The sequence below is a fragment of the Tenrec ecaudatus genome, unplaced genomic scaffold (assembly GCF_050624435.1).
Source record: "Tenrec ecaudatus isolate mTenEca1 unplaced genomic scaffold, mTenEca1.hap1 Scaffold_60, whole genome shotgun sequence".
Classification (NCBI taxonomy): domain Eukaryota; kingdom Metazoa; phylum Chordata; class Mammalia; order Afrosoricida; family Tenrecidae; genus Tenrec; species Tenrec ecaudatus.
In genome coordinates, this window is record NW_027459484.1 from 567,533 (window position 1) to 591,351 (window position 23,819).

A 23,819-nucleotide genomic window follows, 5' to 3' on the forward strand; every position below is an offset into this window, starting at 1 on the left:
GGAGGAGCTGGTGATTTCAAACTACTGACATTGAACTTTGCATCCCAATGTAAAATAGATAAAAAGATGGCAAAATGAAAACCTGTGCCAGGGGAGGCTAAGAGTTAAGTGAGAAAGCCCTAATTCCAACAGGAAATCCTCCCTGTCATCCATCTGTGCCTGTCTAAGGCTGGGTTCTCTGCGCCCCCTGCTGCCCAGTGTCTTCCCTGCAGGGGAGGTTTGTGTCTGGGCTCACACTGACTTCCCCTCACTGTGCTCCTTGCACAGTAATACGTAGCCGTGTCCTCAGCGGTCACGGAGCTCAGCTGCCGGGAGAACTGATTCTTCGATGTGTCTCTGGTGATGGAGAGTCGGCTTTGGAAGGACGGGTTATAACCTGTATTACCACCATAATCTATGCACCCCATCCACTGCAGCCCCTTCCCCGAGGTCTGGCGGATCCAGCTCCAACAGTAACCACTGCTTGTTATGGAGAAACCAGAGACAATGCAGGTGAGGGACAGCTTCTGGGACGGCTTCACCAGTCCTGGACCCGACTCCTGAAGCTGCACCTGGGACAGGACGCCTGCAAATTAAAAAAAGAAAATTCCATGTCAGTCACAACTATCTCCATAGACCCAGGTCGGATATCTGAATCTCTCACCTTGGGGAACTGTCACAGGCACAGCAGAACACACAGCAATAGCATCTTTAGACCACAGCTCTGTTTCCCAAGAGACCCACAGCCCTGTCTGAAGAGAACTGATAGTTTTCCCACCCCAAGGGTGAAATTGTACCCTAGTGCCTGAAAGATAATTTGCATATGAGGGAGTCCTGTCCTTATAAACAGAAAGTGATAGAGGCCAGGCCCCCCTTTATCTTCTGAGCCCATGGTACGGTAACTGTTTGAACTCATATGTTAAGCAGGGACCCTCAGTTCTTGCTTCAGCCCCATTAACACTTTGGCAGAGTTGGGGGTTTGGGTGTTTCCAGTTTGTTAGGAGGATGCACATCCACACCCAACGTACATGGTTCTATCTCAACCATGTCACCCATGCACTCCCTCTGCAAAGGGCCAAATTACTGGTGCCTCAGCCATTGTTATCTGAGTCTTTGCCGCTGGAGTTTCAGCCACAGGTGTGGACCCTTTGGCGTGGACCGCCTCTCTCCTCTCTGGCTCCTCCCCGAGCCCCGCCCCAAGCCGGCCAGGCCCCGCCCACCCCCTCACCAGGCGCCTGTGCTGGCATCTCAGCAGAAATGGGCGGGGAAAGAGCTGCCTTGAGAGGAAGTGAAGGCAGACCCCTACCCCTCTCTGACCCCGCCAGCTCCTCCCACCCCGGGTCACGCCCAGACAGGGCCGGAAGTGGCGGTGTCTTATTCTGAACTGCAACTCACTGCAAGGATTCCACTGTCGGTGCTCTGCTTGCGGTGCCAGAGAAGCGCCCACAGCCTGAGCACCCTGTTGCCGGCGCTCCCAGGTGGGAGGCTCTGGGCTCCGGGACATGTATGTGGGCGGAGGCTGTTTTAGTCCAGCTGACTAGGGTGCAAGCGCCCTTTCTCTCCCCCAGGAACCCTGCCAGCGCTTCTCTTGGTGAGAGGTGGGCGGGTGTCCCCAAGGCCGGTCCTATTTCCCTGCTTTCAGATTGGTTGTGGTTCATGGTGGGAGTCCCTGTTGGAGAAAGGGGATCCCGGCTGGGGTTTGGGGCTTCGGGGTTCCCTGATTCTCTCTTTGTGGGTCTCCTAACCCCCCTCCCTTGTTTCCTTCTGCACAGCGATGCCTCCTCCCGAGACTCCTTGCGCCTCCTCAGCTCAAAGGTGAGCCGGGGATCTTGTTCTGCTGACCTCTCTCTGGACCCGACCAGAGTCTGTTCTAGGCGCAAGATCTCTTGCTGGTCCGTGACAGAAACGTCTTCCCTGGCTTTAAAATATTGGTGGCCGCCCTTTCTTCTTACTCTTTGTTTTTATTTCTATCTATATATTACTAAGGTTTTTAAAATCATTCCCATTTCATTTCCTTTCTATTCTTTATTGTTTCTGTTGGGTTCAGTTTGTGAAGCACAAAAGGAGTGGATGCCTAGAGATGAAATAACATGCGAGTGTCTGTAAGGATGCCTGGGTGGGGTCGGGGTGGGTCGCTGGCGGAGTTGGGGAGGGTGAGGGGACTTGGGGAGTAAGAATGAAGGATTGAGGGGACTGAACACTACAACTGAAGGTGACTAATAAGTCTGCTTAAAGGCGATTTAATCATAGTGGGAAAATAGACGATGTGAAATCGATTGTGGTAATGATTGTGGAATGCTTAAGATGGCTGAATTGTGGGATTATGTGGGATATGTGGATTAAGTGCCCCAAAACATGTTAAAAAGAAAGAAAGATGCTCTCCATCACAAAAGTAATCTAACTAAACTATGCACAGAAGAATCAAAAACCAAACTGAAACAAAGGAACCAAAAACAAGGTAATGTTAAGGTGTTCAACCTCTATTTGGGGGATGAAACTGGAAGTGACCCTGAAATGGGCCCTTGGCGTTTGAACGTTGTGAGGCTGAAGGACAATTTATTTGGGGCTGGTGTAGTGGGCGTTGGCCCTGGGGCCCTTGGCCAAGGCGCCTCTGCCAGCTGTCCAGGCAGCAGCAGGCTCATGGTCACCAGGATGTCGCAGGCTGTGATGGTGGAGTAGTTTGGAAGGTGCCAGTTGAGATGCCTGGTCGGCGATGTGCCCAAAGGTGTCTTTGATCAACGAGTGCACAACGCTCATGGCCCTGAACGAGATACTGGAGTCTGAGTGGACCTACTGGAGCATCTTGTGCACATAACACACAGTAGGTCTCCTTGCCGCTGCATTGGCATTTCTTGCTGTGCTCCCTTTGAGCCTTAGCTGCAGCCTCCTTGGGACTCCTCCCTGGAGCAGGCAGGGACTTAGCAGGGTCAGGTGGGTTGTTTGACTGGGACGGTACACCTGGTAAAGGTAATGTAGGTGTCCTAAGGCGAGCTGAGGGAGGACAGAAACCTCCCCTGGAGCAGAAATTGTTGAAGCTCACTGGATCTTGATTTTTAGTAGGAATTTAGACCATGAAAGAAGGACCTCTAGATCCCTCTGACCTGTTGGGGTTTCAGCAGGAAGTGTTGGAAAAGTTACCACAGGGATAACTGGCTTGTGGTGGCCAAGTGTTCATAGTGATGTCACTTTTTAATCCTTCAATGTCGGATGATTTGATCTAATCTTCCTTGTAAGATGGGGGTGGAGGGGTGAGGGGCAGGAGTAGAGGAGGGAGGACAGGAGAGAGGAAGGAGGTGAGAGGGAATGATTGGAGCTGCCTCCACACTCCCTGATCGCCCCTAGCCTTGAACCCCGGGCAGCCACCTGCTGGAAAAGGTGTGTAGGCCAGCCACTGAGTGGGGACTTGTTTTTCTCGACACTACCTAGGTGGTCAATGAGGAGGTCCTGTTAGGAAAATGGGTTGGAGATGCTCACATTGTGCACTTGTGTGTCAGCATGCCGTTTGGATCCCTGGCCCGCTGTCGGCACTCTCCCACCCTGGGGTCCCCAGGCTTTCCCACCTGTCTCACAAACTTGAATAGTTGAGTTGGATCCCATTTTATTTTTGTAGATCTTATCATTGTTTCAAAATGTTTCACACACACAAAAATCTATTTTCAATTTCATTATTTATGTGATTTTGGTGTGTACATAAGTGCATGTGTGTGTACCATACACGTTTTTGTAGTATCCTTTTTGATAACAACTAAGGATGTTTACCAGTAGTTTTGTTAGGGCAAAATGTGTGCTACCTGCTAACTGCATATATAAATCTCCTAGTACTGCTTTTGCCCATTTTAGCCCTGCAGGCAGGCTGGCCGGCTCTCCCTGCTCTCTGGCAAACAGCATCACCTCCTCCTCCTCTTGTGTTTTAGAAGGGTATAGGTGTGTTTGAAAGATGGTCAGCATCTTAATATGTAAGGGTTAATGGTTTGGGAGTTGGAGATTAGCAGTTTATCATTAGGGATTTAAGTACCAAGTATTTTTGTGTGTTGAAATGTTGCCTAGAACATTTTAACATTTACTACCTATATATAGTATTTATGACCTATTTGGCAACTTTTAAAAAATTTAATAAATCTTTTTATTGGGGCTCATACAACCCTTATCACAATGCATAAATATATCAATTGAGTAAAGCACCCTTATACATTAGTTGCCCTCGTTATTCTCAAAATTCTCCTTCCACTTGGGTTCCTGGAATCAGCTCGTTTTCCTTTTTATCCCTTCCCTTCCCTCCCCGCTCTCCCCTCCCCCATGAACCCTTAATAGTTTATAAATTATTATGTTATCTTATACTTCCAGGCCTCTCCCCTCACCCACCTTCCCATTGCCCATCCCCCAGAGATTAGAGGAAGGTGATCACACAATGATGGTTTTTGTTCTTGGTGTCTGCCACCTGGTCCGTTCAACACCTTGTATTCGCTTAGGTTGCGCACTTCTCTGTGGGCTTTGTTGTTTCCGAGCTAGATGGCCGCTTGTTTGCCTTCAATTGGCAACTTTTTTACATGACATCTTCAATTTATGATGAATAAGGAATTTTCTTTTCTTCTTTTTGGAAGTCATTTTCTTCTTTTTATTAATTCTTTTTTTCTGATCAATCTAGCTAGTATCATTTTTAATATGAGTGGTGAAAATGGATATGTATGTTTATCCTGATTCTGCGATGGGGTGAACTTTTTTCTCTTTCTCTTACATGTGACATTTTCAAAGTTTTTTTTACAAGAATGTATATTAGCATATTGAGTTTTACCTATTTCATGTTAGATTTGTAGTTGTTTTTTTTTAACATGAAAAGCTTTTTACTTTGTTTATTATTCATTCTGTGTCAATTTAGATAATTGACTTTTCCCCCATCACTAGGCATATTTGAGTGTTCATTTTCTTGTGTTAAATCAATTCTGGGATGAATTAGAATTAATCTTGATGCATGCTTATTTTAATATATTGTCTGACTCAGTTTCCTATTTTAAAAATAACTTTTTCATTCAGATCCATTATCAACACTCGTCTATAGTTTTCTTAAAATATCGTCATCTGACATGGGTATCAGGTTATTTCTTGTCTCATAGAAAATGTTACTAAGTGCTCTAAAAACTATTGTTATGTTGGAACCCAATAAGTTGAACTTAAGCAACAAAACAGTAAAAAAGTGCTTATTAATCTTATGTGAATACTCTAGCTGCCAGAATTTTTAGTTTTCATCTATCTTACAGTTAGGCTGGAAGTTTCTCAAGAAATTTTATTTTGATTCAATTGATTATAGACCTTCTAAGCATCCTGCAATCCAGTGAGTAATTATTGTCAGTCTCTTGCTCTGCTGGATCCTCTGAACTTCCAGCTGAACCCTCAGTGTACAGGACTGCATGATTTACAGTTTCCTAGACAGACAAATAGCTGCTCACCACTTAGTGAGTGTGTTGTTTTAGACTAGAGCCCATGTTCCTGAAAGTACTCTGCCACCTGGCATGCTGTGAGGCCCTTAGAGAACTGCCTTCAGCTCACCAAAAGAATGGACTAATGAGGGGTGGAAATGCCTCAGTGATTTTGTTGTCACCTTGTTTGTTCCAACTTTTTTTAACTGAAGAAACCTCTTCCCTTTTTTTCATGAGAGAAATAATATCTTTTGTAAACATAACACACTAATGTCTTTGTGTTTGCGCTGGGTGTATATTTGTGGTTTCTGAGACTGTTGTCATATCAGCTGTCATTGAGTCAGTGCCATCTCACTGGGACCCATTGCACAACAGAACAAAACATTGCACTCTCCTGTGCCATCCTCATAATTGAGGATGAACGCATGTTTTTAAAAAATTTATTTATTTTAACTCATTTTATCAGGGGCTTGTACAGCTTGTATTACAATCCATGCATATATCAATTGTGTTACACACATTTGTACATGTTGCTATCATCACTTTCAAAACATTTTCTTTCTACTTGAGCGCTGTATCAGCTCATTTTATTCTTCCCTCATGAAGCCCTGATAAATTATAATTTTTTATTGCTTTTTCGTGTCTTATACTGTCTGATGTCTCCCTTCACCCACTTTTCTGTTGTCCATCCCCCTGAGAAGGGGTTATATGTAGATCATTGTGTTCATTTCCCCTTTCACCCCTCACCTACCCCTTACTCTCCTGGTATTGCCACTCTGATTATTGGTCCTGATGGGTTTATCTGCCCTTGATTCCCTGTGTTTCTAGCTCTTTTCGGTACCCATGTGCATTCTCTGGTCTAGCCAGTTTCGTACAGTAGATTTGGGGTCATGATTGTGGGGTGGGGGGAGCACTAAACAACTAGAGAAAAGTTGTATGTTTCATAGGTGTTATACTGAACCCTAACTGGCTCATCCTTGTGACCCATTCTGATAGGTTAGTTTATTGTGCCAACCTGGCTCATAGGAACATGGTATAAATAATGTTGCAGTTTGATTGGAGGGCAAAGAGATAAATGGCTAGGCAAACCGTGCCTCTCTCTCTCTTGCACTCTTCTCATCAGATCAGGGTGCGCCTGCTAGTTCTCTGCCACAACTTGTGAGCTACACTAAGTGTTGGCCTAACAACCTGTGGATCATGTCGCTAGAGCTTGAGGTTCCTTTGAGAAGTGCTTCATCATGTTGCTGATGTATGCATCACTTGAGCTTGGGACTGTTGGATCCTATCTTCTTGCTCTTTGTTGATGATCTGCCCTTTGTTTGCTGCCTGTGTCCAGACTGCCTGCATTGCCGTACATAAGACTCACCTGTCTGCTTCCTTGACCTTGGACCCAGTGGCCCTCATGAGTTGAAGGACTTCCAGTATATTAAATGTTTCACGGAAGTGAGTTGAACTGAGCACTCTGGACAGCTGTGTGAACAAATTAGCTGCTATATTCTTTTGTGCTTTATATGTCTATCCATTATATAGAATATATAATAATATATAATGGTTTTATATATAATGATTATATATTGTATATGTAATAGATGTATGTATGCACATATCTATATATATTCACAAGTGTCCTGGTTTTGTTTCTGTGTAACACACCCTTCTGTAAGGGGGTGTCCAATTGCCTACAGATGGACTTTGGGTCTCACTCCACACTACCCCTCTTTCAAATTGATAGGATTTTTTGTTCTGTGTCTCTGATGCCAGATACCTGATCCTATTGACACCTCATGATCACACAGGCTTGTGTGCTTCTTCCATGTGGACTTTGTAGCTTCTCAGTTTGATGGCCTTTAGGACCCCAGAAGCTATATCTTTTGATAGCCAGGCAGCATCAGCTTTCTTCACCATATTTGCTTCTGCACCATTTTGTCTTAATCGATTGTGTCAGGAAGCTGAGCATCATGGAATGCCAGGTTATTAGAACAAAGTCTTCTTTCATTGAGAGAGTACTGGGGTAGAGGTCCAATGTCTATCTGCTACTTTTATATTTAAAATTTAAATATATTTACATAGATATGTTACCCTTTTGTCATATATATGTGTACATATGTAAATGACTGTATTTAGAACTCTATAAATGCCCTTTGTCTCCTACTTCTTTCCTCTATTTCCTTTTACTTTCCTCTTGTCCCACTATCATGTTTGGCCTTCATCAGTTTTCAGTAATTCCTCTCATTACATTGCCCTTGATCACGCCCTACCAGGCATCCTACACTCTCCTCAACGTCGATTTTAGATCACTTGTTGTGCCCTTGACCCCAGGCTTACAGCCACTTCCTTTCCCCCACTTCCCTGTTTCCTTTATCCCCCCCCCCCCAGAACCATCAGCCCCATTGTTGTCTCCTCTGGTGTGTTTATCCTGCCAATCTTATCTAGATAGACATGCGGAGACAATAATAAGCACAGAAACAAGACAGAACAAAATAACAACAACAAAAAAGGAAGCAACCACCGGAAAAAAAGAGAAAAGACTTAAGAATCATTCCAGGTTTGTTCGTTGATCATTAGGAGTATTTTACTGTTGGTTGAGTCTGATGTGGTACCATGCCTTGGCCACTCAGTCTGTTTTTTTGTATTTCCCGGGCACTTCATTGCTTTGCTCCTCTTGCTGCTCTGTTGCATGCCCTTAGAGTTTTGCCCCAGTGTGGTGAAGTCAGATCGAGCACATTTCCCACAGTGTGCCACAGTGTTGTCCCTCATAGCGCTGTGGGTCATTAAGGGATGCCGTGTCTTGTGATTGGGATGGCCCTATGGTCCTCTCTGTGCATTAGGCAATTTGAGCAGGAATATAATTCTTCGGGTTTGGTGAATCATTTGTCGCAGTCACTTTGTTAATCCATTTGGTAGTGGGATTCATGTTTTTCACTGCCCGTCATCTTTACCAAACAAAATATCCTTTTCGAGGAATGATCTTTTCTGATATATGTCCAAAGTATATAATATGAACTCTCACCATCCTTGCCTCTAAGTAGCACTCTGACATTACATCTTCCAAAACAGACTTGTTTGTCCTTTGCATGTCCATGGTATGTGGGACATTCTTGTCCAGAACTACAATTCTAATATATTCATTCTTCTTCAGCCTTCCTTTGTTCATCTTTCAAATGCACAAGAGTCAATTGACAATAGCCTGCTTTGGTCAGGTGAAACCAGTCCTCCAGGTAATATCTTTTCCTTTCAATACTCTAAAGAGGCATTGTTCAGCAGATTTATCTAATGCAATGATTGATCTCTTGACTGTTATACTTTCAGTATTCAGGATATTTGTTTGTTTGGTCTTTTTTCTATACACCAACCAATTTTTTTCTGGAAGGAGTTAAAATTTACTCAAGCTTTAGATGAAGAATTTTGATCAAGGAGGGGCTGTCGTAGCCAGCTCAGGAGTCAAACCGTCCTGAAAGAGGGGGAATGATTATTAGGGTAAAAAGAAGAGATTAAAAGTATTGGGAGGGCAACAGTGAATACTGAAGCTTCGGGTTTGTTTTACATACTCCTTTTATCCATGCAGAAACAACCCGGGGTTTATTATCTCATTGTTAAGCAAGCACATTTGCTACACATAGCAATTTTGTCTTCTGCCAAGGCAGACATCCCTGAGAAAATTAAACAACGTATCTTCCCAGACTTTGCATACTTTCTTGTTCTTTTTTTTTTGTTGTTCTTGTTCTTAACAGTATGTTCAAAACGTAAAGTCACAGAAGAAATCAGCAAACACTGACACATAGTTCATGAGACTTATCAGCTGTTTCAAAGCTGAGTCTTAATGGCCTTCAACAGCCCCCGCTTTTTTATTTACTGAAGACGTCTTTACTCAAAACGTCAGCAGATCACTGTGTCTGTCTTAGGTTGTGAAGTCCTGAAATCGCCCTTACCCGTCATCAGTCACTGTCTGCAGGAGACTATGACCTGTCTTAGGTTGGAATACTCAGACTCGATTTTACCCGTCTGACTAACCAGCCTCTGCCTTATACTCCTGTTTGGGGAGGGAGTGAAGTATGCAGGTGTACTTCCTGTAATTTTGTTCCTAAAGCCAATAATTCAACCATAACCTTGTGCAGTATCATAGGGAGTATGCATAAGATAAACAATACACACACTCCCGCTGTGACTAGAGAAAAAGCATGTGAGGTAGGCCTCTGAGATTTCCTAACGAAGGGAAAGAATCTTGAAAATGCTGGAGCCAATCCTCAGCAACCTTGTCGACATCAAAATAAAGAGACTTAGCATCTTTTATGGCTAATATTTCTTGATGGAGTTGTAATCAATCTAAAGACTCATTAGCATTGTGCCAAGTACCTTGAAGATGATTCTACACTTTAATCCAGCTATACTGACTGTTAGTGTACTATTTAGGTGTAACACAGATCCATGTATGTACAGCATGGCACTGTAGACTAGACCTGGCCTTAAGCCCCTGCACCTCGTCTCCTAAATACATGACCATGTCATAAAGAGCATTTACTTTTTGTTCTAACTTCCTGTCTATATCTTCTTGAGTACCCAAAACATTAGTCACATCTTTGGATAATTCATTTCCACAGTGGGCAGTTTGTAAGATTTGTGAAAGTACAATTGCTGCAGTAGTAGCAGTAGCAACTAAACTTAATATAGCTAAAATACTTGCTATAAGCAAACCTACAAAACACTTAAATCTGGTTGATGCTTTTTCAGTCTCTTCTAATACCTGTAACCCTCTTTCTGAATACCAAGGCCCAGTAATATTCACTGGCAGCATAACAAAAGAAGGTTGATATAAAATGGCGATGACAATACCTTCAGGGGACCAGGTAATACAATTAGACAAATTGCAGTTATTACAAGACCTGTTAAACTTAGAGTCATCATGATCTATAGTAATATTCCCTGCCAAAAGTACATAAGGCGATGGTACGCAGGCAGTAACATTTCCCTGTGGTCTGGAGGTAGGGCCCATAAGCTTCATGTCCCCCTAAGCAGCCCCTATTTTCCACCACTGAGTTTGTGGAAAACCCAAATCTGACCACCAAAGCCCTGCAGACAGCCCCTTTTCCCATTTGGCAGTGTTTTTTTTTTTAGTATTGTCCTGGTTAACAGACCAATCGATGATATATCTCTCTTTTGTGACGTTATACCTGATGGGCTTGTCTGTGAGACACGATCTCCACAATATGGTTTTATTATTCTTTTGAATCTCTAGTCTACATGAGGAAAAAGACTGTGGAGTGGGTGGAATAACATTTCCTTCACTTTGTACAGGGAGGGCGTGAGTCATTAACCCACATCTTGATTTCCAGACCTTCCCAGACAGCAGGAAGTAAGAGTGGTGGATCAGAAACTTAAGCCTAGTACTTCTCACTGAGCCATGTCCCCAGAAGCACTCTGAGGCAAATTACCATCTGCATGGTTTGCAAACTGCACCAACCATTCAGGCAGCCCCCATGCTCCATCAGCATCCTGTGTAAAAACCCAAACATGCCCTCCTCCCCATATTAATAGCGGGTTGGGGCCATTCCTCCAGGCAAAACAAGCCAATGATATCTCTTCATAGGCTCTTTGAAGTTGGTGGAAGGGACACTAAAGGCAAATCTCTTACAATATTTTGGATCCAAGGGCGTGGTATAAAAACAATCTTTTAAATCTAAAATGATCTTATATGTATTGGCTGGAATAGCAGAGGGGGAAGGGAGCCCAGCCTGCAGGGCTCCCATAAGTTCCATAGTATCATTAACCCTCCTTTACTGTTTTTCCTTACAAAGCAGCTGCTATCGCAAGCCCCTGAGTAAAGAAAGGTTCAATGTCTGAGCATAGTCTGATATAATCGGACAGGTTGCCCTTTTTTCCAAAAGGTCTCAGCGCTGCCTGGCAGGCAGTATTTGCATTTTCAAAAGCCAATTGTTTCCATTCTGCGGCGGGAAGCACCTCGAAGGAAAGTGTATCTAATAAAGATTGAGTAAAAGAGGCAGTTGGGCCATATTGGGCACAAGCAACCTTGAGTTCTTTTAGCTGTTTGAAAGGAATAGGAGTAAGCCCTCTCCAATAGTTTGTGTTATTTTTCATCAGTTAACCTTATTTAGAGAGCTTGAACCCCATTCTCTGGGCAAAGATGATGGAAGATAAGTCATCCTTTTCCTTGATCCATCTCATTTACCTTTAAACTTCTGCATTCACGTTGGCTCTTGGCATCACCCATGTACCTACAACTAGACATCCTTTGAGTGTAGCGTGCATTCTTTTACAAAGGCTTTATCATTGCCATCCATAAACACAAGAGCTTCAGAGAGGAGAAAATAAACATCCCTCTGGGCCTGTTTCCTAGTTAAGGATGTCTCTGCATTGACTAGTTCACCTCTAGGATTTGCTGTTCATGTCCTTCTGTTTCTTATTGTCCACTTTAAAAAGAAGTTTCACGGATTAGCGTACTCTGCTGTGCATATTACTATGGGCCTCTAATGGATTCCCCCATGCTTAGTAATTTCTTAACACTCAATAAAGTATTTTATTCAAGGAGATGTGAGCTCATAAAGTTTGAAGAGCTCACATGGGTTGGACTGAACACACGCAAGCAGGAAACTCACATAATGACATTTGTGTTTTAACAGTCATATTAACATACACATGCCTACTATGAACAAATCAGCACATATACTAGAACTAACAAATCTTCATACAATACCCTCAGATTAATAAATATACATGCATTTACTTAAGAAAAAAACCCACAAAGACACACTAAAATATACTAGAATTATAATAATAGAATCAATGCAGAACAGACTACAAGTTCTGTCACATAGTATAACATATTAAGGCACAGAGTAGTTCATGTGTACTAGCACATACAAAAAAACAGACAAAGTGCATACAAGAATATACACACTGAGCTACAAGAATGTGGAGGTGTGTGGCAGAGACATTTTCTCTGCAGGTAGAGGAAATAGGTACCTAATTTAACTAATCCTTCTTAGGCTCCTCTACATTTCTCCCCTGAGGGTCCCTGTTATCTGTGGGCTTGAGTGACCCCTGAGCCCCGCCCTCTCCCTGTATGGGTGTATGTGTCTGGGTTCCCATAGCCTTTCCCTCTGTGTGTGCCTGACTCAGAAATATGTGATCATAACTACAGCAGTCACAGTACTGATTGACAGAAAATCAGTCCCTGGGCATGTCTCTAGAGAAGGATATTCTGACAGAACTTGAAGGGAACCTGTGGGTGCCCTGTACAGAATAGGATGCTTATAGCCCATGCACAAGGGGACATAGGGCAGGAAGGGAGGTGAGGTCTGTGGAGGCATGTTGAGACTAAGCATAAAATGTGTCTTATCTCCCTTTTCCTACTCTTGTATCAATATGCACAACTGCTAAATTAAACAGCCTTTGGAGAAAAAAACACTGACTCTCAAATTAGCCTGTGGTGGACAAGGACAGACAGGAGCTGTGAATGAATAAAATGAATGAACTCAGAGAAGAAAGTCTCCATTTGGATGAATGGAGAGAGGTGACTTGATCTAGGATTGGGCTACTGGTGGTAAGTTCATGTAGTATGTTGTGTGGAAATATATATATATATATACACACACACACATACAAAGATAATAAAGTGAGATCCTTTGCACAGCAGGGACTGTTATCCCGAGGAAGGAGGGAATACAGGAGGGTTATTGAAAGCAAGGGATAAAGTTTTTGATGAAGCCGATGATTTGAACAGAATTTGTCCTAGATGCAGGAATTACCAATTACATGGGAAATTTGAGACAATTCAAGGGAAAAACGAAACAAGCTAAGTTTGAAATCATCCTATCATCAGAGGGAGATTGGGTGAGTGTTTCAGAAAGACGGGAGGAGATGCACTGATTCCCTGAGGGATGCTGAGAAGGAGAAGAATCCCCAGACACAACAGGAAGCCAGTAGTGAAGCTCCATTTGGACCTGCTCCTGGGTCTGAGTCCTGTGCTCTGCAGATCCTGAGGGGTTCCTGCAGCCTAACCTCTTCCACTAGGGTACATTCATGTCTGGGTTAACTCTGACTTCTCCTCACTGTGTGCGTTGGTCTGGGTAGACTAGAGAAACCAATCCATAGACACACGTATATTGTGTATAAGAGATTTAATATAAAGGGCAATTGTACATTTAGAAAGCATCTTAACCCCAGTTAGGGCCAAGCCCATAAGTCCATTATTAGCCCATGTGTCGGATACCAATGTATAAATTCCTCTTCATACTTATGAAATACATACAATGATCCAGAATGCAAGATGGTCACAGGCCAGTGGGCAGAAAGTCTTTGGATCCAGTGGCATTGTAAGCTTTTCAGCGGAGACGGGTCTCTACATGTCTTCTCCAGAACCCAGGGCTGCATGGGGTAGGTCCATGTGGCTTCTATTCAGGGATGTCTCACAGAGAGTCACCCTTGTCAGTAGGGTGTCTCCCAGGGATTAGAGAATCTCTCTTCCACCTCCAAGATGGAATACGGGATTTCCCAGAATTCTCAGAAGGCCATGCCCACGCAGAGGCTTCATTGGCTATGATCCAATTGACAGACTCCAACCCTTCCCTCTTTATCCTCTGAAGTCCCAAATTCACACCAGATTATGTAACTACCATACTGTGCATCTTTTGCACAGAAATACAAAACTGTGTCCTTGAAGTTCAGGTTGTCCATTTGAAGTTATAGTATGTCCTTACCATTGTCTTTGGAGATGGTGAATTGGCCCTTCGGAGAGTCCTACCAACACTATTCATGTATGAAACCCACTGCCGCCCCTTCTCTGGGGCTAGGCAGATCCAGTGTATATTATAAATACAGGCAATGAATGCAGAGACTGTACGGGAGAATATCAGAGAAGCCTCCGACTGCCTCAAGTCTCCCTCAGATGCCATAGCTCCACCTCACACTGGACACCTGCAAACACACAGACATCCTGATCCTGAAAATCATATTTACTGCCTCTCACTCATGCCCCCTCATGCACACTTTCTCTGCATCAAAGCGTCTTTTGAAATTCCAAAAAGGAAAATTGAGCTCAATAGAGATTCCATTGTGACTTGATTTGTTCAGTCTTGAATGGGGGTACCTTGGAATTCCAGAGGTGGAGCAACTGTCCAAGAGCTTCAGAGTTGGGACTTGGATGGTTTTCCTCAGCAGGGGAGGGGTCTATTTGCATACCTTCTGCCTTCATAAGTAATGTTGAATGACTTCTAAGAGAGTCACTCCAAGAGTAGATAAGAATGTTCTAGATATCTTGGAAAGCCCTGCGTGTGGGGTTCATTATGCAGTGTGCTGCTAAATGCAAGGTCAGTCATTCTAAATCTCCAATGGCTCTGCAGGGGGAAGAATTCTCTACACACCCATGAAGATTTATAGACTCAGAAGCCTACAAGGGCAGCCCTATTCTATAGGGTTGTTAAGAGAAAGAATTGACTTAATGGAAATGTCAACCTACAGTTAGAGACAGTGCCTTGAAATGTGCCCTCCTCCTCTCCACCCCTTAAGTGTGGTGCTTATTCATTTCTTGATGCAGTTAAATAAATATTCCCCTAGAAATATATATTTAATCTGACACAAGCTTCCCTTGTCTAATTCTCTTTTAAATTATCTTTTGGAAAAGAAAATTCATATGCTAAAAGTAAAACCCTCCCCAGCCCCTTCTAGACCTTCCCTTAATTGTCCCCTTGAGCTGAATATGACAGCGGCTCCTGAGTCTCGCTCCTTCCCTGCAGGTTTGTCTTGCCTTGAATCAAGCTTGCCTTCCCTTCACAAATCTTTTGCACACCAAGAATTTTAAGGTACTGAGTTAAACTTAGAAGTTCTGTAGATGCTGAAGGTCTCTACATACCCAGAGAAGCCAATGCTGTCTGTGAATTTGCATAACACATCGGGACGTTTCCAGGGCATCTTCCAAAAACTAGAGGAAGTCTCCCATGCTTGAGGAGTTGATTGTGCTCTCCAAATCTAGGTATTATGCTTTACAATACTAATGCTTTCTTTTTTATTAAATACTTTTATTGGGGGCTCTTAGGGCTCTTATCACAATTCATGCATTCATCCATTGTCAAGCACATTTGTACATATGCTGCCATCATCATTTTCAAAGCGTTTGCTTTGTACTGGAGCCCTTGATATCAGTTCCTCATTTTCCCCTCCCTCTCCCACTCTCCCTCTTTCATGAACCTTGATGAATTATAAATTATGATTTTCATATTTTGCATTGTCTGCTGTCTCATTTCACCTACTTTTCTGCTGTTTGTCCCACTGGGAGGGAGTTCTATGTCAATCCTTGTGATTGATTTCCTCTTTCTACTCCCACCTTCCCATTACTCTCTTGATATCTCTATTCTCATTGTTGGTTCTGAGCGGTTTATCTGTCCTGGATTCCCTGTGTTGCGAGATCTTATCTGTAGCAGTGTAAATATTCTGGTCTACTAAGATTTATAAGGTAGGATTGAGGCCATGATAGTGGGGAGAGAAGCATTAAAGAACTAGAGGAAAGTTGTTTGTTTCATCGGTGCTGTAGTGCACCCTGACTGGCTCTTCTCTTTCTTGTGACCTTTCTGTAAGGGGATGTCCAATTGTCTATAGATGGGCTTTGGGTCGCCACTGCACACTCCTCTTCATTCACAAAGATATTATTTTGTTCTGGGTCTTTGATGTCTGATACATGATCACGTGTACACCTCATGATCATACAGGCTGGTGTGCAAAGAATGTACAGACGTGCTTTATACAATTGATGTATGTATATTTATGGATTGTGATAAGAGTTTTATGAGCCCCTAATAAAATGTAAAAAAAATAATTGGACAAATCCTGGTTAAAGGATATGTTTTTCTCAAGAGAATAATTACCTATTAAAATAATAAATATTGACAAAAATAATATACAACTGTCAATTATTTCAGAAATGGTAAAATCAGGTTTGGTTTGGTTTTCTCTTCACAGGAGATACTTGGGCTGGGATTCACACACATACAATTTCAACCTAAAGTAATTTGGAAAAAATAATTAGGATGGAGAGAAACTGATTGTGTTGAGTGAAGCACATGGAGGTCAGAATTTAACGGCATAGAGAGACTACCAGTCCTTCTGGGATTGATTTCAACTTGTCCCAAGTGTGATTTCTTTCTCCCCTGTCTTCTGAGGAAGAATATGGGCTTTTAATTTTTAGGATCTGCCCTCCAGGAAAATAAGAGGCATGCGAACCTAGTTGCTGAAGGTTCCTTGAAGTGGTCTTCCACATGGGTGAATTGGAAAACTCCAGACACAAGAGCAAAGAAACACTTGGCACCCCCTGCACCTGCTCCTGTGGCAAAGATTGTGTCCCATGTACCCTGAGCTCCCTCTGCTGCCCAATTAGGGTTGTGATGCTTGAGATGTTTGACCATTAAGCCTTCATTATGTCTCCTAGTACGTTTCCTACATTTTACATGTCAGTGTCCTCAGGTTTCAGATTGTTAAAACACATGCAGCTGGTTGAGCTATAGTGGTTGCAATGCATCAATATGTGAAAACTGAGTTGTTGCTAAGACTCATCACAAGGCTTCTGTGCCACCTAACACAGGTCGTGTTTCCCAGAGCCTTTTAGATCTAGAAACATTGATATTTTCAGACCTGGAAGCTAGACATAGCACTTTGAGACATAGCACATAGCTTTCCCAACTCATGACTGGTCTGTAGCAGCTCTACCTGCACGATCACACCTAGGAATACGGGGGGAAATATAATTTAAAACCATTCTAAGATGAAAAGAACTGCTTTTGACATGAAGGTGCTTACAGGGTAGGACATTCATGTCACCAAGAAGAATCCAGAAGGGTGTCACCTCCACAGGCATCTCTGATTAACATGGTAAGGATGAAGGCCTAAGATACCTGACTTTCATGTGTGACTTGGAGCTCTGTTACCATATTTTACTGTAGGCGATCCACGTGTGCTGTGCTTGTGGAAGCAGAAAGAGGATGGCTCTGAGTAGGAGCAGTAATGGCCTCTAGAGGGGATTTTCCTGACCTGTGTTCTGTGAGGTCAATCTCTACCCTTCATCATTTGCACTGACTGTGGACAAACAATTTCTTCCTGAAAACCATGGGTAGATTTGTAGAAATGCAGACAGTTGGCCTGAGGTGTGAGCCATAATGAAGGGAATTCCTGGGGATACTATTTTCCTAGGAATGTTCCACTTTCTCTCTGGGCAGCCCAGTTCTACCCTTAGGACAAGGGTAGCCCATGAGATGTGCAGGCTGTTGAGTTAAAGTGGAAGGTAAAATGATGAACATTTCTGAGCATCCACTTCAAAACAAAACACTTTTATTAGAACTTTCCCCCTTATATAATTCAATACTTCAACCATATCAAGAAGAGTTGTATAATCTTTACCACAGTCAATTATAGAACAATTTCTCCCCCTCTGTAATCATTATTCATGTAATATATTTCACATACTTGCAAAACTGTATGCAACAAAACTTTCACCGATTCAACGCCTTCTACATGTGTAATTCAGTGCCATTGAGTATTCTTTTCAGGTTGTACAACCATTATTTTTATCCCCCTGCATATTGTTTCACTGCAGTTAAACTTAATTTAATGCCCCCCTAAGCCAAATCTCTTCCCACTTCACACATGGTAACCATAGATCGTTTTCTTTCTTTCTTTCTTTCTTTCTTTCTTTCTTTCTTTCTTTTTCTTTCTTTCTTTCTTTCTTTCTTTCTTTCTCTTTCTTTCCTTCCTCCCTCCCTCCCTTCTTTCCTTCCTTCCTTTTCTTTCTTTTTCTTTCTTTCTTTCTTTCTTTCTTTCTTTCTTTTCCTGATATAACATTCACATTTCCATACTTAAAACACTTCTAAAAAAAAGTTGTATGCCCATTTTCAAAATAAGCTTAATGCTCCCTCCTGCTTCACAGATCCACTGATTACTCCTCCCCCTTCCATATAAACCATTGCCTCAGTTATGGTCTCTATTCATCCACTCCTTTACTTCCAAACTTGGAGATAATAACAAAAACAATTAAAAACAAAGATATAATTAAACATAAAGAAAAATTATAATGACATAAAGATACAAATAAGAGTAGAGTACAAAACAAATAGAGAAGGTACCTACTTCGCTTTTCCTGTCCTGCTCTTTATCTGCCTCCATGGTTGCTGTGGTAGTTGTATAATCTGCTGTCAATTTGAGACTTAAGATGAAGGGATGGAGTTTAGTCTGTCAATCTGGGTGCAGTTTGATGACATCATTTGGAGGCACTGAGGAGAAAAATAGCTCGCTGGAGGCAGGACACAGTCTCATGCCCTATGAGACATTCCTGTCAACAATGCACAAGGAGCTACGCTAGAGCCCTGGAGCTGAAGGAGCCACGTGGAGACTCTTAACAGCTTTGAGATGTTTCCACCCATCTCCACTGGATCCACAAGACTTTGCACCCACTGGCATGTGCTCTTCATGCATTCGGCATCATTGCATGTGTTGCATGAGTCTGAAGAATTTATAGTCTGGTGTCAGATATCTGGGCTAATATCAGACTTATGGACTTGAACTGGACTGGGCGGTTATGCCTTCTTAATGTACAATTTCTCTGTGATATAAAGTTCTCTCTTGTACACATATGAATGTCTGTGAATTTTTTTCCCTAGTCCACCCAGACTAACATAGTTGTGGAGTTTCACATGTTCACTTTCCAGGCACTAGTTAGAGGTGCCCATGGTATATGACAGGATTTAGCTAGATCCATCCTCTAGGTGATCATATTCTGGGTACAGGATCTTAACATGGCTCTGCTCAATACTTACCTTCATTGAAAAATCAATGAAGATAGGGGCATTACAGCAAAGTGGGGTGAAGAAAGCAGATGGTACCAGGGTATCAATTATCTGGGATCTAAATGGCTTGTCTTCAAGCAGCCATCTAAGTCAGGTGTCAAGGAAGTCCACAATGAAGAAGCACACCAGCATGTGTGACCCAAAGATAGTGACAATTCAAATGTGATGAAGGAAAAACCTTCAGAGCTCAAATTATGAACATCCAATTTGTCGAAGGGTAGGTGAACAGTGAGAACTCAAAAAAATCCATCTGAAGAATATTTAGTCATATTAAACCTCTGGCAGATCCCCTTGAAAAGCTTTACTCTCAGACAGAGATAACTGCGAACTTGATCACGGTGGATCAGACCATGGCATAATATGACAATTGGTCAGTTGACCTACCTCTCGATCCAACCTGTACTTGCTCTAAGGTAAAGCATTTCTCACTTGTTCCATGACAGGATTTTTTTTTTTTTGCTGAACTTTAAAATATTGATGGTAGTCTTTCCTTCTTTATTCTTCATTTTCATTTTTATCTTTATATTATTATTATTTTCTTCTTGCTGTTTTATTTTGGTTTTGTTTTTTGTTGTTTCTATTGGGTTTCAAAGTTTGTAAAGCACAGAAGGCGCGGATCCCTAGAGACAATAACTGATGCAATGGTCTATAGGGCCCTAGGGGAGTAGAGGAGTAGGAAGGGTGAGGAACTTTCGGGAGCAAACAATGAATGTGGGAGGGGGAGAGAACCAAAGAATTCATTATTATATATATGCATATATACATATAGTACAACATTTTAAACATCTATGTAAATGAATACTATTTTTAAAAAACATTTTATTAGGGACTCAGACAACTCTTATGACAATCCATACTTACATTAATTGTATAAAGCACATCTGTACATTCTTTGCCCTCATCATTTTCAAAGCTCCCTCCTCCCTCATGTTCCCTTGACAATTTATAAATTATTATTTTGTCATATCTTGCCCAGTTCAGAGTCTCCCTTCACCCCCTTTTCTGTTGTCTGTCCCCCAGGGAGGAGGTCACATGTAGAGCCTTGTAATCGGTTCCCTCTTTCCAACCTACTCACCCTCTACCCTGCCAGTATCACCCCTCACACCCTGGTCCTGAAGGTATCATCCTCCCTGGATTCCCTGTGCCTCCAGCTCCTATCTGCACCAGTGTACATCCTCTGCTCTATCCAGACTTGCAAGGTAGAATTTGGATCATGGTAGTGGGGTGGGGTGGGGTGGAGGGAGGGGTGGAAGCATTTATGAACTGGAGGAAAGCTGTATTCTTCATCAGTGCTATATCACACCCTGACTGACTCAAGTCCTCCCCTAGACCGCTCTGCAAGGGGATCTACAGTGGCCAACAAATGGGCTTAGGGTCACCACTCTGCACTTTCCCCTTCATTCACTCTGGTAAGATTTTTTTTTTCTTATGATGCCTATACCTGATCCCTTCCACACCTCTTGATGACACAGGCTGGTGTGCTTCTTCCATGTGGGCTTTGTTGCTTCTGAGTTAGATAGCCGTTTGTTTACCTTCAAGCCTTTAAGACCCCAGACACTATCTCTTTTGATAGCCGGCACCATCAGCTTTGTTCACCACATTTGCATATGCACCTGTTTGTCCTCGGTGATTGTATCATGGAGGTATGCACCCAATTATAAAGATTTTTTTGTTCTTTGATGCCTGATATGTGAATATTATATACATCTATTTTTAAAACTATATAAAAACAAACAAAGCTTGACCAATGGTTACCATGGGTGAAGGTGAAATGGTTGTTGCTTAGGGGGAATTCAGTTTATATTATTGGTGATGGGATAATTTTGAAAAGGATATCAATAATGGTTGTAAACATGAAAAGTATCATCAAAGATACTCAATTGTACATATAACAGTGGTTGAATTGGAGAATGTTTTCTTGTGTACATTTTGCCAAAAATGTAATGATATGAACAAAAGGAAGAAAAAATTTAATCGATAGTGATGATGATTGTATGCCCCCCACTTTTTTTAAAAAAAAGAAGCATCTTTATTAATACAGTATTTATTTGTCTCTGTCAAACCTTGAGCCAATTATTTTCCCCAGGCTGTCCGGGGAGGTGCAGGGAAGGGAAATTTTGGGCAGAGAGACTTGGGACAGAGAAATGTGGGGGGTAGATATGGCTCCTTCACATGGTAAAAAGGATGAGGAAGGCCACCATCAGGCAGAAAAGCCCGAGGGCCTTCGAGAAGGCAAAGCCCAGGATGGCATAGGAGAAGAGCGGCTGCTTCAGAGAAGGGTTCCTGGCATAAGCAAGGATGAGGCTCCCAAACCCAGTCCCAATGCGGGCTCCAGAGATGCCACTCCAACTGTGGCAGCCCCAATGAGCTTGGCTGCTGTGTCAATGTCCTTTGAGATATGCTGGTTTGGAAGCTGTGACTAGGGATCAATCAAGTCAGGGAATGTAGGGATGCCAAGCTGCTGAAGCGCTCTTCTGTCAGTGTCTAGGATGTTTCTGCGCCACAGATGGGACACCTCATCAGCTGGAAGGCATTCCTGACCAAGGGATGAGTGGAGAAGAATTTGGCACTGGCAAAAATTTTTAGGGGATGAGGGGTAGTGGCAGGCAAGCTGCTCCTGCTGCAGAGAAAATCAAGACAGGTATATGCCTCTTCTTGATATGATTGAATTATATCATGTGCATGAAATTCCAATAAAACTGTTTTAGAAAAGAAACAGAAGATCATCTGTTACTTACACAGACCGTCATTGAAGGGCTTTGGTTAACAGGCTCATGGCCCAGTGCCTGTCTTTGTGAATAACATTCTATTAGCACACAGCTATGCCCTTTTCTCTTTCCTGCTGTTGTTTTCACAATCAGTAAGGTTGAATAATTGTCTCCAAGTCTATATGACCAATGGAATAATCAATTATAGTTTTCAGAGGTCTTTTTGAAAAAAGAAATTTACTGACCCCTGATCTAGGGGAAGAATCTGGATGAAAAACAGCAAGGCTTGATGAAAAACATAATTCTAAACTATGAAGACTGTTTGACAGGATATAATATTTTTTAAAAATAACTGATAGATAAGTAAGAACTACCAATCCTAATGGGACAGTCATGACTTGCCTAGCTGTTAAATGAAAATTCAGTCATTCAGACCCACGAACTGCTGTGTGGGAGAATTTGTGGTGGAATAATCTCATAAGGAAATACAGGCTTGGAAATCTTGTAGGAGCAGTTCTAGTCTGTCCTCTAGGATTACTATGACTTGGAACTGATCAATGTCAACAGAATTTTAGTTTGGGTGAAAGCAACTTTTTACAATATATTGTACTTGAATAAATGACACCACGTTTCAAACCACCAACTTTACAGCCATTAATTGAGGCCTTAACGGTTAGCACTCCACTGAGTCTTCCTGAAAGATATTCAGACTGTGGCAGTTACATGATCTCCTGTGAACCTGCGAAGGGGTGCAGTCTAGCCTGTCAATCAGGTCACGCCTTCATGACCTCATTTGGAGGTGCAAAGGAGATGAATAGCTCACTGAAGGCTAGATACACTCTCTCCCTGTGAGGCATTGTTGTTGACAAGCCACATGGAGCTATGCTAATGGCAGCCAGAACCTTGGAGCTGGAGGAGTCACGTGGAGGCCCACGCCAGCAGTAAGATGCTTCTAATGCCACTGGATCCACAAGACTTTCCACCCACTAACCTGTGATTTTCTTGCACCTGGCATTGTATCATGTATTGCATGAGTCTGAAGAGGAATTTACAGAATGGTATCAGACATATGGGCTAATATTGGCCTTATGGGTTTAATCTGCACTGGACTGGTGTGTTTTCTCAATATACCGTTGCTCTTTATATAAAGCTTTTTCCTATACACATAGGAGTGTCTATGAATTTGTTTCTCCAGTCCACCAGGACTAAAACACTGACCTTCTCAAAATACACGCTGATCACCCCTGGAAAATTTCTACTCCCTATGGGACAAGCTCATTTTGGTTGGTTGTTTTTCTCTCTATGAGAATGTTTTATTTTCTTACAATACAACTTTGAATTCACAGATATTAAGGGTAGGAACTGAATCATAAAAAGAAAACAAAACATAAATTCCCGTGTGAAATAGTGAGATGAAGAACCCTGGATCACAATAGAGATCCAGACTAGAAACTCCCTCTCCAAATGCACATGATCCAGAATCATTCCTTCTGTTCATGCCCTTACAGAGCCCTGCAACACAGCTCCCTCCCTGCATAGGAGGTTTGTGTCTGTACTCACTTTGACTTCTCTCTGTGTTTCTTCCCCACCATTATACATGGACGTGTGATTGACTTTTAGACTGTCCTTTCGCTGATACGGTGTGTTCTTGGCAATGTCTCTGGAGATGGTAAACCAGCTTTCATGGAATCTGTACAATATGTGATATCAACAGTACTAATAAGACACCCTGCAGGCCTGGAACTTGGCTCATACAGGTCATGGAAAAGTTACTAAATGTAAATCCAGAGTTTGCACATTAGAATCTCAAAAATGTCTTATGCTCCCTCAAGTTTCCTTCAGACTCAACCAGTTGCACATTGCAATTGCCATTTTCA

The 23,819-nt window shown here is 42.4% G+C and overlaps 1 long non-coding RNA gene across 5 annotated transcripts in view; it reads left to right on the forward strand.

Annotated features, from left to right (window-relative positions):
- The first annotated feature begins 1,288 nt into the window (after positions 1-1,288).
- The window catches only part of LOC142436754 (uncharacterized), a 78,486-nt gene continuing 55,955 nt past the window's right edge, over positions 1,289-23,819 (forward strand). For 2 of the 5 annotated variants that reach the window (XR_012782101.1, XR_012782102.1), the window contains exons 1-2: positions 1,289-1,457; positions 1,752-1,794. This is a non-coding gene — a long non-coding RNA (uncharacterized LOC142436754). The remainder of the gene's footprint in view (positions 1,458-1,751; positions 1,795-23,819) is intronic. The other 3 variants (XR_012782099.1, XR_012782098.1, XR_012782100.1) reach the window with 3 other exon arrangements.